Raw genomic sequence first — 16530 nt, 5'->3', positions numbered from 1 at the left:
GACCTATGGTCTGGTAGATGCCTGGCGTGTGCTTCACCCATTGCAGGCTGAATTTATGTTCCACACTTTTGTTCATAGCTATTTTCTATACTAGATATGTGGTTATACTACCACGAACGCTATCTGATCACTCCACTGTAAAACAAATCTTTTGCTTTGTCCACACAGTTCCCCTGTCATGTTCCACTATTGGCGCTTGCATGGTATTTGTAGTGAAATTAGAGACGCCATCTTGGAGAATTTCCAGTTTAATAAAAACTCAGCTCCTAATGATGCGATGATCTGGGAGGCTTTTAAAGCCTAAATACGGGTGGTATGCATTTATAAGAGCTCTGAGGTACTGACATCCATAGGCAGCCATTTGGTACACCTGGGGTCCCAACTGAAGCACTTGGAGGGTAACCATGCCATCAAAGGTAAAGAGCCCCATGTATCTGATTACAACAAATGCTATGTGAATTCAAGGATGAGGTGGAGGGTGAAACCCTATTCCTGTGCTGAGGCTTTCAGGTGAGGGCGTACGGTGAGGGGGGTCGACCTGGCAGAACACTGGTCTACATTATCAAACGTGATGCGGGATGTTGTGGGATTATAAGTCTTTGCCATGAAGGGGGAAACATTGACACAGACCCTATTGTTATATTGCGGGAGCTTGCACTTTTGTATGAGCGTTTATATTCTAGTTGGCCCTAGGCGACTCCTCATGATCTGGACGAGGTTGCGCTTGCCTTGCCAGATGGAGAAGCTAGGGAACTTTTGAACTTCCCAATCACTTTAAAAGATGTTAAGAGTGCTATAATGAATCTATCCAGTGGCAAAGCTCCCGGAGGAGACGGCATGCCTATGGAGTTTTGCAAAGGTTACATAGACATATTAGCGCCAAAGCTACGGTAATTGAATGAGGGATCCTCCTGAAATCTACAATGGAAGTGATCATTATGGTTTTGCTTACACTTAACAAGGACCCAAATTAATGTTCCTCATACTACTCATTGGTGGTATTTAATGCTGACAACAACATTTTTGATAAAATCCTCTCACTCAGAAGTTACAACCTCCAATGCAATTTCTGAAATTACCGGATCAGTTGGGCTTTGTGCCCCAGCATTCCACCTCGTTTAATCTCCAAACTTTAATGACCATATTGCATAGAGTGGACAGTCAACTTCCATCTGCCACAGTTCTCCTGGATGTGGAAAAGACATTCAAATCACTTGGCTTGCCGTTCATGAAAGAGGCACTGCACAGGCTGGGTCTAGGGAGCTACTTCCTATCTCTCATCAACCTGCTATACACATCTCCAACAGTGAGGGTCCGGGTCAATGCCTCATACTCTAGCCCATATGTGCTTAGCAGAGGCAACCATCAGGGATGCCCCAATCACCCTTAATCTTTGTTTTGTCAATATAGACTTCAGCTTGTTCTATTCGGGAGCATCCCTTGCACTAAGGAATTGCTCTGGGGAACACATCATTAATTGTTTCGCTTAATACTAACAACATTTTACTGTACGAGCAGCATCTGGAAGTCAACTTGGCTCTAATTATCAGAGAGATAACTCAGTTTTGGGAAGCTAACCGGTTCTCAGAATAATTGGTCTAGATCTGAGGTGTTTCCATTAAATGATGCTTGTGAGGTGCCCATACTGGGGTATGCCCTTGCAATGGAGCCCGGACCGAGTGTGATATCTGGGGCTCTGGATCTCCCAGAATATTGACAAACTAATCCAAAGTAATTATGGCGTGCTTCTAGAGGAGGTCTGGCTGAACATTAAGAGATGGATCCGTCTCCCACTATCTTTCCTTGGGAGGATTTCTTTAATAAAGATGGTGATTTTGCCCAAGCTATTATACTTATTTGTAAATCTACCTTTTTATCTACAACAGCACGTTTTTCAAAGGTTGCAGCAGGTCCTCTCCCGTTTGGTATGGGGGTCAACCTAGGATATCATGGTAGGTGCTGATGCAGCTTGGAGGCCTAGCGCTTCTGAGTTTATAATAATAATAATAATATACAAAGTCATAAAGTGCATGGCTACACTCACTAGTGTGTCCCCACGCTGCGGCAACAAAAACTCGTCAGTAGCAGTACTGTGATTCAGCTAGAGGAGAAACCCTAAGGACGGAAGAGCCGAGTTTAGAGTTTTTTCCGAAAGAGTGTCTCCCATGGCTCCATCCGGAGACCAAGCGGGAGGTTATTCCAATGCTTGGCCGCCAGGTAATGGAAGGATTGACCACCCATTCTTTCTCTTTTGATTGTTGGAGTTTTGACCTTGCCCGTCCCACATGATCTCAGAAGGTGGGTCGGAGCGTAGGGGGTTAGTAGATCATGTAGATAGGTTGGCCCTTTTCTCTAGGATGCGGTGACTGACACACAGGTCTTTGAAGACGCAACGGCGTCCTAGAAGTGACGCAGTGAAATCGCATAGATTTCACTGCGTCACTTCTACTCGGCTTTTTGCGGGGCAACGCCCCCCCCGCATACATTATACCTGACGCAGGTATAATGTAGCGCAGGGGTTTACAAAGTGACGCATCTGCTTAGATGCGTCACTTTGCAAATAGTGTGCAACAGGAGGCATGTTTTACGCCGCCGATTTGTCACACAAAGTGACGCATCTGAAGCGCAAAACTGACGCAAGGCCTCATAAATGAGGCCCCAGGTGTTTATTCACATCCCTGGGGTTCAGTCTTAAGAAGCCCCAGGGGGAGCAGGAGCTTTATAACCTAAATATAAATCAATAGGAAAATAAAATATATCAATAGGAAAATAAAATATAGATATAGGAAAATAAAAGTGTTAGTTCTCTGTTTGGGACATTGTTTCACTAAAGTAAGCATTTCAAATATGTGTTGAGAAAACTATCTGTGATCAGCATTTGCTCCTTCACCGGAAGCCAGCGAAGAGATGTCAGGGCCTTGTTAGATGAAGCTCTCCTAAGCAGCATCAGAACGAGGCGGGCTGCCACGATCTGAATGCATTGAAGTATTTTTATACACTGGCTACTTGCCCCCAGATAAAGGGCGTTAGCGTAGTCCAAGTGGGAGGTAACCAGAGCGTGGACCATGGTTTTTCTAGCGGCCATGGGAAGTACATCTAGGGTCTTCCAAAGTCCTGTCATTACCCCAAAACACTTCCCCGCCACCAGTCTGCTGTGGCTCTCAATACATTATCTAGTTTCACAGGACCAGTACACAATACACACCAATGAAAGTTAGAACAGAGCGATCATTAGCCCACTCCTCATCCTGGCTAGGTGGGATCTGTGCTGCACCCCGAGTAGCTAGGCAGGATGTGGAAGTACTTGCCCTGATGAGATATGCATAGTGGGAGCTGGCCCAGAAATTACACTGTGACATCCCACATGCCTCACATTGGGATGTATGACGTTAGAACGCATACATTGACAACGCGTACCTTTACAACGCGTTCGTAACAACGAAAGTTGTTACCACGCATTGCGCTGGGGGGCGCAAAATTGATTAATTTAATTTACTATTCCAACACCAGTCCCCGTGGATAGTAGGGAAGGTGTTGGGAGAGTAAATTAAATCATTTACTATCCTTGAGCGCCCCCCAGTGTAATGCGTGGTAACAACTTTCGTTGTTACGCCCGCGTTGTAAAGGTATTCCGTGGTAATGCTTGCGTTCTAAACGCTGCATACCCTCACATTGCCAATTGCATATCACCTGCAAGAGAGAAAGCGGTCAAAGGGTGTTGCGGCCGGCAGGTATACTTATCATGGGGGATTTAAATGAAGACAACTCATTTATTTCACATAGTAGCTCTTGTCCACATGATGGGGCAACTCCACGTGACATATTGGTATCTCAGCTTACAGTCTGCAGTCAGGGCTGGACTACAAGCACCAGATACACAGCTCCTAACGGCATACATAAGAAGAGCTGACACAAAAACCTCTATTTCGTATTTATACTCTGCCATTCTGGATGGGGTATTAGGCAACCTCCTGAAAGCCAAGCTCCATTGAGAGCTCTCTCTATGGCACCGATTGACCGATAAAGTATGGTCTTATTGTTATGCACAAGTTAAAAATATTCCACTCATAAACTCATACATTTTAAGTACCTGCCTCAATATTACTACACTCCAGAAAAAAATTCAAAATGTAATGGGAGCTTTGACGCCAAGTGTGCTCGCTATGAGCTAGCCAATACTTATTTCCTCCATATGGCGTGGGACTGCCTGGACTTGCCACTCAGTAGGCGGGTGTATTCTTGGCAATCTCTGATATTGTGGGGATACCTATTGACCCTGCACCCCATATTTCTCTGCTGGGTGATACAGCAGAGTTACCCCCAGTGTACCACTGGCTTGCTTCTGTCCTCCTTGTACTATCCAAGGGACATGCGGCCATGATGTGGATGCAGAGTACCACCTGTGAAGGAGTGGCTACGGGATGTTGCATACAGTCAGGACATGTCTGATCGATGGGCCCGATTCACAGAATGAACTTAATACTCAATCCTACACTTACTACTATTTTGATATTCACAGAATGCACCTACTACTTTTGGCATTCACAGAATGAACTTACTACTTTTGGTATTCACAGAAGTTAGGATTTTGTCTTAAGTTTGTCTAAAGACAAACTTAAGACAGACTTAAGACAGACTTAAGACAGACTAAAGAGAAACTTAAGACAGACTTAAGACACACTTAAGACAAAATCCTAACTTAAGTCTGTCTTAAGTTTGTCTTAAGACACACTTAAGACAAAATCCTAACTTCTGTGAATACCAAAAGTAGTAAGTTCATTCTGTGAATACCAAAAGTAGTAAGTGCATTCTGTGAATGCCAAAAGTAGTAAGTGCCTTCTATGAATACCAAAATAGTCATAAGTTTAGGATTGAGTCTTAAGTTCATTTTGTGAATCGGGCCCGATATGCTGAACCAGTGCATTATGCAGCATGTCCCAATGACATATGGGCCCCACGACGTCTTTATCTGTTACAGAATACCGGGTCATTGCCACCATCATCCCAACTTCTTGGACCTCTGTGAACCTTCACCCGACCAGTGCCCCTTCGAGTAGTTGTGGGACTCTTGGTGCATTTTCAATTGCCTATGCTGATCATTGGTGTCTAGTGCTGTCAGTTTTATGGATATAATGCCTGTAGAAAAATGTATGTACTGTGTCTATATTTGTTCTTGCTTGCAGAATTTTAATAAATAAATAAATATTGATCAAGATAAAACTCATTAATTTTATATAATTCAATTTAATGGAATTAATATAAAGTATTAAGTATCACAAAATAGGAATATTTATGAATGTAAATTAATTTAAAGTATTTTTTAATATATAGATATACTATTTTAAGTTCTATCCTTTTCTAAGGATTGTAATGGGTTTTTAGTATACAGGCTTGGCTAGATTTAATAGTAGTAAGAAGTTTGTAGGGTTTAAGTAGGAGTAGCGTGTAGGGGTGGTAAGAAGTTGCAAAGTTCAGAGATGGGTAGTGTAGAGGGGTAGTAAGGAGTTCTAAAGTTCACGGATGATTATTGTATGGGGTAGTGATGTGTTTTCGGGGCTCTGTGAGGAGTAGTGTATAGGAGTAGTAGGGATATTTTAGGGTTTACCAATGAGTAATACGGTGTAATATGAACTTTTTGGGATCAGGAATGGGTAGTGTTAAGACATAGTTAGGACTTTAAAGATTCAGGGATGGGTTGTGTTCGGAGGTAGTAAGGTGGTTTTAGGGTTCTGGGATGGGCACTGATTGGGTTAGTAAGGAGTTTTAGGTCTCAGAATGAGTAGTGTATATGGGTAGTAAGGAATGTCTAGGGGTCATGTGTGGTGAGTGTATATGGGTAGCAAGGAGTTGTAAGGTTCAGAGAGGGTAGTGTGTAGGAGCAGTAAGGGGTTTTAAGATTAAGGGATCTAAAGGGTATAGGGAGGGTATGTATATTTATAAGTTCAGGAATGGATGGTGTATAGGGGTAGCACTGAGTATTTGGGTTTCAGGGATGTGTAGTGTTAAGGGATAGTAGGGTTTAATAGTCAGTGATGGTTGTGTTTAGAGTTAATAAGGGGGTTCAGAGATGGGTGGTGATTAGGCTAGTGAGTGGTTTTTAGGGTTCATGTATTGGTACAGGTACAGGGAGAGTAAGAAGCTTAAGGGTACAAGGTAGTGTATAGAGGTATAGAAGAGTCATTAGGGTTCAGGTGTGGGTAGTGTTTAGGATATTAAGGGAGTTTTTAGGACTCAGGGATAGATAGTGCTTATGATAGTGAGGGCTTTTTAGGGTTCAGGGATGGGTAGTGCATAGTGGGAGTAAGGAGTTTTTATCGTATAGAAGGCACATTTTCTGGGGTTAGGAAGGGATGTTAGGGTTTAGGTGTGAGTAGTGCATAAGGGTTGTAAGAAGTTTTGGAGTTCAGGGATAGATAGTGCACAGTGGTATTAGGGAGTTATTAGGAGTCAGGTGTGTGTAGTATTTGGTATAGTAAGGGGTTTTTAGGCTTCAGAGATAGGTAGTGTTTAGGGGTAGAAAGTTTTTTTATGATGATTAACAGGTTCACAAAGAGAATTAAAGTACATGAGAATTTGAATTAAATTGCATTTAATTATTTAAATTAAAATGTACTTAAATTTCATTTTAAGTAGTGTTGTTGGTGTCGCTTTATGCGTTCCTCGCTTCCATCTGCTGGTCCTCCGGCTGCCCCGAGTGAAGATGCTTCGAGGCCTCCTCCTGCAGCCCAGCTCAGCATCCTGAGCAGTGGCAGGCGCGTGGGATTCATAGCAGCCAGAAGTGCTGAGCAGTTCCCTTCCAGCGGCGCGAGAACGGTCCATAACTCACGGGAGGCGCAGCATCAAGTATTGATGAAGGTCGTGTCATCACATGCAGCAGCACCGGGCCCGCCGCGCTCGATCGCAGAACATATTTATTGATACCCCACATCAGTCAATGCATAACTTATTTAGAGTTTCTTTCACCATTGGAATACATTTGGCGCCGAGTCCGAGCGCGCGATGCCGAATGACGTGGGAGACAAACATTCGGATCTCTGCAAGGGCCACGCATGGGCATCAGCCTCGGATGCAGCTGCGCGCGCTTCATGAACGCGACGCGCCTTTGCAGCTGTGCAGACACTGCTTAATGCCAGGGTTTGCAGGAGAGCTGTGAACTTGGGGCCAGATGTTAGCAAATGCTGATCACAGATAGTTTTCCCAAAACATCTTTGAAATGCTTACTTTGATGAAACAATGTCCCTAACAGAGAACTAACACTTTTATTTTCCTATAGCTATATTTTATTTTCCTAATGATATATTTTATTTTCCTATTGATATATATTTAGGTTATAAAGCTCTTGCTCGCCCTGGGGTTTCTTAAAACTGAGCCCCAGGGTTGTGAATAAACACCTGGAATTGAGTAACAGAAATACTTTGTGTGCATGGTATTTGTACAGCAAGGATACAAACAACAGGTGATGAGAGGTAGGCGGGCTGTGGACTGTTACTACATCATGCTGCATAAGGTGCGTCTTCAACTCTTTCCTGACTCAGAGAAGTGTAGGAGCATGCATGATGGATACAGGGATGGTGTTTGAAATAGCAAGGTCATCAACTATGTCTAGGAAACAGAGAATTTGTGTTAATCAGACAAGGATAGATGCAGAGGTTGAGGGCAGTGTGTAGAACAGAATTTTTCTCGTGTGCTACTGTAGTTTTCCAGCTACCTCTATGCAACTCACCTCTGCGCAGGCCCACCGTATCAAATAAGAAGCAGTTGCTTGGTTGAATTAATATATTACTATATATATATAAGGGGGCAGATTTACAAGAAAGTGACGCATCTGTACAGATGCGTCACTTTCCTTGCGCCACAATGCAAAACCTTTGCGTCACCATGGATGCGCCATATTTACAATACGGTGCACTATGGCGCAAGGATTGACAGATGCGTCAGAAATTCTGACGCATCTGTTGACGGAAAAGTCATGCATTGCTGGGGTCATGTATCAAGCACAACGCAACTCCAGCAATGCGTGTTGTGGCCTATTCCCAATACACTGCGTTACTCCTTACGCCTGCTTCAAGCAGGCGGAAGGTTTTGAGGCAGTGGCGTCCTAAAAGTCACGCAGTGACATCTTGTAGATGTCACTGCGTCACTTTTACGAGGCTTTCCTGCATGGGAACGCCTCTTCTACATACATTATACCTGACGCAGGTATAATGTCACTCAGGGCTTTACAACGTGACTTTGCAGGCATACGACATTGTATGATAATATCTTTGAGATTCTTACTCTTTCGGTACGCAAAGAGGGGTTTAGGCAAGGCATTGACTTCGTTGAGAATTCTATCATGCCTTATCTCCATTCCTTTTCTTCCATTTGTTTAGCCCTAATCCTTTTATACCATTCTACCGTACGGCCACATATGGACCAGGTTCTCAGGATACTTTAAAAAATGCCCCTCCCTTTAGCCTAAACTGCACCCCACAGCGAATAACATCATGTGTGTTATTGTTGTTTTTATATTACAGTGGTCTCATCCAATGCTGGCCTTGTAAACAGTACTTTACATCCTTTGATCAGTCAATCTGGACTACTTTTCTCCATTCCATCTAGGCTTTATTTTAAATATTGGGCTTACCTTCACGATAGGTAATGTATCCTGCCTGGCCAGTATACTTTTATCTTCACATCTCTAGTACTGGTACAGTTATTTTTTAGTTTCCATTCATGTTAGGTTTTGCTGATTTCCTACAGATTTATCCACCTGGTTCTAGGGTTCATATCACCCTTAGTTTCAACACCAGTGGGATCGCATGAGGTAACATTACCCATGTTTGTCTTTATGTACAACTCTTTTGAGTACCCGTATTAGATATTCATCTTTTTTCATCTCTCCTTTTTACTTTTTTCGACAATAACTCACGCTTAGATGCATCAAGGTAAAATACGCTCGCAAAGGGGCAGATTCTCAGAATCTGTCCCTTTGCGACCGGTATTTTTGCATTTGGGACGCCTCGTTCTTCCACCGCAAGATCGCCGACATACACAACAGCTTCGACGCACAGACCACGCACCCTACCACCGAACCAACGCCCGCCACCACCACCCTCTGCAACTGGACCCCGATCAGCACCGAAGACACCACCCGCACGATGAACTCCAACCACTCCGGATCACCAACCGACCCATGCCCACACCACGTCTTCAACAAAGCCGACGCCATCATCGCACCCCATCTCCGAGACATCATCAACTCCTCCTTCCACACCGCCACCTTCCCGGAGAGCTAGAAGCACGCCGAGCTGACCGCCCTCCTGAAGAAACCAACGGCGGACCCCACGACCTCAAGTACTACCGTCCCATCTCGCTCCTTCCTTTTCCGGCCAAAGTCATCGAGAAGACCGTCAACAGACAGCTTGCTGCCTTCCTCGAGACGAACAGATCCCTTGACCCCTCGCAGTCCGGGTTCCGGGCCAACCACAGCACCGAGACCGCCCTCATCGCAGCCACCGACGACATCAGAACCCTGCCTCAGCGGCCCTCATCCTCCTGGACCTCTCTGCGGTGTTCGACACTGTCTGCCACCGCACCCTAGTGAAGCGCCTCAGCAACATCGGAATCCGAGAGAAAGCACTGGAGTGGATCATCTCGTTCCTCGCCGGAAGGACCCAGAGAGTCCGCCTCCCTCCGTTCAGATCCGAGGCCACCGAAGTCATCTGCGGCGTACCACAAGGATCTTCACTCAGTCCAACCCTCTTCAACGTCTACATGAGCCCCCTCGCAGCCATCACACGCCAACACAACCTCAACATCATCTCCTACGCCGACGACACCCAGCTGATCCTCTCCCTCACCAACGACCCCACCACCGCCAGAGCCAACCTACACGAAGGGATGAAAGACGTCGTCGACTGGATGAAGAACAGCCGCCTTAAACTGAACTCAGACGAGAAGGAAGTCCTCATCCTGGGATCATCACCCTCCGCCTGGGACGACTCCTGGTGGCCCCCGGCCCCGGGCACCGCTCCCAGATCAACGGACCACGCACGCAACCTAGGCTTTATCCTGGACTCCTCCCAGTCGATGACCAGACAAGTCAACGCCGTCTCATCTTCATGCTTCAACACCCTGCGCATGCTCCGCAAGATATTCAGATGGATCCCCACTGAAACCAGGAAGACCGTCACCCAGGCACTCGTCACCAGCCGACTGGACTACGGGAACACCCTCTACGCCGGAACCACAGCCAAACTTCAAAAAAGACTCCAACGCATCCAGAACGCCTCAGCGCGACTCATCCTGGACATCCCCCGACACAGCCACACCACCGGACACCTGAGAGACCTGCACTGGCTCCCCGTCAGCAAGAGAATCACGTTCAGACTCCTCACCCACGCACACAAGGCTCTCCACGACCTGGGCCCCAAGTACCTCAACGACCGCCTGACCTTCTACATGCCCACCCGCCAGCTACGATCGACCAGCCACGCCCTCGCCACCACACCATGCATCTGCAGAGCCACCGCCGGAGGAAGATCCTTCTCCTACCTGGCAGCCAAGGCTTGGAACTCCCTCCCCACCCACCTACGGCGAACCCAAGACCATCTCTCCTTCAGGAAGCAGCTCAAGACCTGGCTGTTCGAGCAGTACCTTACCCCTCTCCCCCAGCGCCTTGAGACCCTACCGGGTGAGTAGCGCGCTTTACAAATGCCGTGATTGATTGATTGATTGATCATCCCAAATGCAAAAATCACAAATTAAGAAATCGCAAAATTGCGATTACTTGCATTTAAGGAATCTCAAATTGAGATTCCTTAAATGCAATGCATTAAAGTTAAAAAATAGCGATTTCGCTAAAAGGGCTCGCAAATTACCATGAAGTTGAACTTCATGGTAATTTTCAAAAACTTTGAAAAATGCACCAAAGTGCATTTTTCAAATTTTCATGTTGCGCACACACATGCCCTGAGGGCATGTGTGTACGCAACATATGTGCACAGATCAATTTCAGGGATGGAATAGGGTGTCCTTTGGACACCCCTGCACCCTTGAAATTGCATTCTCAATTTGCGATTCGCTAATTGCGATTTGCAAATTGAGAATGTCTTCCCATTGATTCCTATGGGCCTCTAGGCCAATAGGAATGAATGGGGAGGCATTCCTTAATTGCCACTCGCAATTTGTGAGTCGCAATTAAGGAATTTTAAGAAATTGCTAGTTTTTTAGTTATTTCTTCATGCATAGCATTTTGCTATTCCTTATTAGCGAATTGTTATTTTTCGCTATTAAGGAATAGCAAAATGGATTCTTGATGCATCTGGGGGTCAGTGTGTAACCCGATCGAGTGTTTGTATTCACTGTTTGGGATATCACTTTTTCTTCTCTATTCTGCACCCTAAGGTGCCTTTTGATATTGTGGTCTTTTTCTTATCACTTGGGGAAGAATCCTCTGTACGTTTAGTACATTGTTAAGTTTAACCAATATGTGGCTTGCAATTATTGTTTTTAATTCACTTATTTTGTTTTTCTGGGATGAGTTTATAATTATCTCCACTTTTGTGGTATGTTATCATGTAGTAGGACCGCTTTTTCACCATTTTCATTGACGGTTTGTTTGTACAAATCCTTTTTAGGTTTCAATTATTATGTACATGGCTTACTGATGAAGGCACACAGCCGAAACGCAGGTAGGACACAGATTTTCAAGAGCCATGCCAGAAATGATTGTCCTCTGTATAAATGATATGCTTATTTTGTCTGCAAATTGAATCTTTGCAAACAGGTCTTCATATATCCATGATTGATGCTGTATATACTTTATTCAATCTTAGGTCCAGACAAAAATCGCAATTTTGCAATGTGACTGTTTGAATTTAGTGTAAATATAGATGATTGAAATGTTTTATTCTCTTTTTTTGTATCTAGCTTTACTTATCTATAAAAATAATATAAATTAAAATATTTTTTATGTCAGTCCATTGAGGTTGTATGTATGTGCTGTTAATAATTAATGTTTAGGTCCACAAGCAGGTCTTGAAGAATGTTCCAGCTTGCGGGAAGGACAGGTTGAATCCACGGAACAATTACTGGCCAAAACTATGCACTGGTTCAATGCACAATTGAAGGATGTTGGGGTTTGGGACAGGGATATATACAATCAGATGACCATGGCCAGACTTTCAGAATCGATAGGTCACTCCAGGAAGGAAGGGAGGGGCGATTGTGTAGTTGGCAATTTTAATAACGAGTATGTTCTCAACTTTCTCCTGGATCACCTGGGTAGCACTCATCTAGGGAACCTGTCTGGGAAAATGTCAGTCCTGCCCCTAGGGTACTTTTATAGATCACGCCATCCCCCTTCAATAGGGTGGAGTACCTTACGTTCAAGGAGACATCCATGGGCTCCCCCAAGAACTACACATAGACTCCCCGATGTAAACCTTGCTAAGAGATTTGTCCCTTTGTCCGGTCTAGATGCATGTGACTGACTACTTCCAGCCGTCCTGCCCCGGGCAGTGAACCCTGATATTCAGCTCGTCCCATCTCCCGTGACTGATATGAGACAACAGATAGTAAACTCAATCCCCCTGAGAGTATAGGGGACCCAACACCTATAGATAGCGGAGGTAGTATGGTTTCTTCCTTATTAACTCAAATATCTTGGAATATTGCCGGTCTCCCATCTAGGATTATGTCCTCTGATTGGTCATGTTTCATTGAGAACCACAACATTATTGTCCGCCAGGAGACCTGGTCACTGAGCATGATCTTTTGTCCTGACTACCTGGCCTTTGGTAAACTGGCAACTGCAGGTCAGAAAGGGAGACCCTATGGGGGATTGATTATTTGGGTGAGACAGTGGGCGGATTATCAGGTGGAACAGCTAATGATTGACCGCCCTGACATCCTGGCCATTAAATTCCATTGTGAATATGAGCCAGATCTGATATTGATCAATGTGTATGCAAGAGGGATAGGGAGGGAGGGAAAGCATCACCAGCCATCTCTAGACTGGACTCATTTATTGAACCTATGAAAGGGGCAAATCACTTGGTGATTGCTGGTGATTTCAACTGTACATTTGAGCCGTTTTGCTTTGAAGATGGCAGACTTACCAGTGATGAGGATGCGGTCTGGTGTATACCACTCTTAACGCTTCCCCAAATTAACATATGGACAGAGGCAGCGCTCCAGTTAAAAAGCTTATCTCTGGAGAGGGGTCTCAGGGCTGTTAATGGAAGGTCGAAATCAGATAGTGAAGGTACCCACACTTTTAAAAACGGGACAAGAAGCAGTAGAATCAACTACTTCTTTATTAATTTAGAATTATGTTCAAGGCTTGTGGACATGAAGATCCAACACAGAACGGAGAGTGATCATGACCCGTTAGAACTGTCATCTGAGGCAAAGGGCCATTATTACGTATGGCCGAATTTTGTGGATCTGCTGTCCGCGAATTCGCGCGAAATCACAAAAAAATCTTCCTACACTACAGCTGCGTAAAGGGCCAGAAGAGTTGCCTCCAGTGGCCATGTGTGTGTAACTTTGCCATTGCGCCGAAGGGAACCGGGGTCCCTCGAGTGAGCTGTCCATCATAGTGTGTAAAGGGCGGGAAGACTGTGCACACCGCTAGTCTGTGGGGGGGCAAACGGGAGGGGGCTTCTATGCGAGTTCAGATGCCTCTTGTGTGTATAAAAGGTCAGACATTGATCAGAGCAGCAGATGAGGAGAAAGAAGCTCCTGGTCACGGGGATTGCGCCGGTGAAAGTCAGGGATGCAAAGACCCCCATCAAGCATCATAGATAATTTTGGATGGTAGATATTGGGAGAAAGCACACCTGCCCAGCCTCAACAAGGCGCACATTTTTTGTGGGCTGATCAAGGAGTTACTGAATTTGAGCTTCAACTCGGGCACCTGGTTTATCTATATCTGTAAGTGCTTCCTGTTGATGTTAAATTTTTGTGACAGGAGCCTCGTTGTCTACTTGTAACTATTCTCTGACCCTGCTTCGAGGGTCGGAGCAGGGTCAGAGAATAGTTGCAAGTAGGCAACGAGGCGCCGCTCAGGAAGCACTTACAGGGTTACAGCAGGTGCCCAAGTTGAAGTTAATTTCTTTGTAACCATTTTGTAAATGGTTACAAAGAAATTAGCTTCAACTTGGGCACCTGCTGTAACCCTGTAAGTGCTTCCTGAACAAAATTTGTCCCACTCGCGGATTCGCGGATTTTGCCACTATTTCCTATTTCCGGATCGCGAAATTGCGGAAAATCCTCAAATTCCACTCATACTTAGCCATTATATGGTGAGGGCAGGAACTGAAACAGTGATGGCAGACGTAATTATGTCCCAAGACTGTCAGCGACTAAAATGGGCAGTTGTTTCAGAAGACAAGGGAACCATGGTTTTGATAAAGCAAACTCTTGGAGACACGCTAATAGCTCTTTCAACTCTAGATATGCATGAGGCCTCTCTCCCTGCCTTTACAAATGTTCATGAGGACCATTTTGTAAAGTTGAAAGCTTTTTTTACAAAAATCAAAAGATCTTCAAGGCAGGCTGCCCAAAAATTAGCAAAATGGTATGATGGGGCATGCAGATCCGCATTGAGGCACCTCTCTTTGGCTATTAGGTTGGGAGTACAGCAGGAGAGCAAGGAAAGCAAGGTACGAATGTAAGAAAACCCAACTAAGGGCGAAGAAGTCCTTTGATGATAAACAGATGGAAGGACTTGTATATGCAAGCAATGGGAAGAACTGGCGGCTATTCTGGCAAACAGTTAAATGGGGTAGTGGAGACATAGAGTCGGTACCAGTTAATAATGAACCACCGGAAGTATGGGTCTTGCACTATCAGACTCAATTTGCATCTACTACAGGTAGCCTTAGCCAATACCCTAAACTAAGATCCGATACTGTCCTAACCTTTGACATAGGGGAGATCGAATGAGTTTTGGACGGTGTTCCAGCAGGGAGGGCCCCTGGCCCAGATTGTATTCTGGCCGATATATTTAAATCTGATAGGCAGAACTAGCTTAAATACATTCGTACTTTATCTAATGCCCTGGCGAGAGGTGCCCCTATACCAGAATCTTGACGCGTGGCAGAAATTATCCCAATTTACAAAAAAGGAGACCGTGCCAGCCCAAGTAACTACAGGCCTATAAGCCTCATAGATACATTACAAAAGACTGTGGCCAGACTTGTGCTAAGTAGGGTAAATACCTGGATAAATGACCATGGAATTCTATCCACTTTCCAAGCGGGCTTCCGCCCTCATGTCAGTACCATCGATCAAGTTTTTAGATTCATGATGATTTATTGGAATACTGTGGTTTTAGCTGGGGAGACTCTCTATGCTGCATTCATAGATCTAAAATCAGCATTTGATCTTGTGCCCGATACAAGCTGTCGGACACATTAAAAGAAGCAGCAATGCCCCCTGAGATTTTATGCTTTATTATCAAACTTCATGAGTCTAACTATGCCCAGGTACGGCGAGGACAGCAGGGTGAGGTAACAGATCATTTCCCAGTGAATAAGGGAGTTTGGCAGGGGTGTGTTTTGGCCCACACCCTTTTCTCTCTGCTTATAAATAAGGGTATCTCATAATATACTGTGTATCCAACCGACGCCCCTACTCTTGCTGGTACCAAGGTCCAGCTGTTAATGTTTGCAGACAACACTTTAATTTTGTCTAAAACACAATCTGGTCTGCAACGGGCCCTTGACAGATTCACTCTCTTTTGTAACGACCATGAGCTAGTAGTTAATATTGATAAGACCAAGTTTATGGTGTTGCATAAACACAAAACAGTGAAAGGCAGAGTAGAAATGAATAATGCGTCCTTGGAGCAAACGGATACCTTTACGTACCTGGGAGTAACAATGGGCAAGAGGATGAACTGGAAGCCCCAGATAGATTTACAGGTCCTCAGGCACAATCAATTAGCAGGAGCTCTCTTAAAAGAGCACCTGCTATCCAATACTAAATCAGTAGGGCCGGCAATAACAATCTATAAAGGGAAGATCAGGGCATCATGTCAGTACCATCGATCAAGTTTTTAGATTCATGATGATTTATTGGAATACTGTGGTTTTAGCTGGGGAGACTCTCTATGCTGCATTCATAGATCTAAAATCAGCATTTGATCTTGTGCCCGATACAAGCTGTGGGACACATTAAAAGAAGCAGCAATGCCTCCTGAGATTTTATGCTTTATTATCAAACTTCATAAGTCTAATTATGCCCAGGTACTGTGGGGACAACAGGGTGAGGCAACAGATCATTTCCCAGCGAATAAGGGAGTTTGGCAGGGGGTGCGTTTTGGCCCACACCCTTTTCTCTCTGTTTATAAATAAGGGTATCTCATAATATACTGTGTATCCAACTAACGCCCCTACTCTTGCTGGTACCAAGGTCGAGCTGCTAATGTTTGCAGACAACACTTTAATTTTGTCTAAAACACAATCTGGTCTGCAACGGGCCCTTGACAGATTCACTCTCTTTTGTAACGACCATGAGCTAGCAGTTAATATTGATAAG

Source organism: Lissotriton vulgaris, chromosome 5 (genome assembly GCF_964263255.1).
Source record: "Lissotriton vulgaris chromosome 5, aLisVul1.2, whole genome shotgun sequence".
In the NCBI taxonomy this organism is placed as follows: domain Eukaryota; kingdom Metazoa; phylum Chordata; class Amphibia; order Caudata; family Salamandridae; genus Lissotriton; species Lissotriton vulgaris.
The sequence above is the reverse complement of the archived record's forward strand: the minus strand, read 5'-3'. Positions refer to the sequence as shown.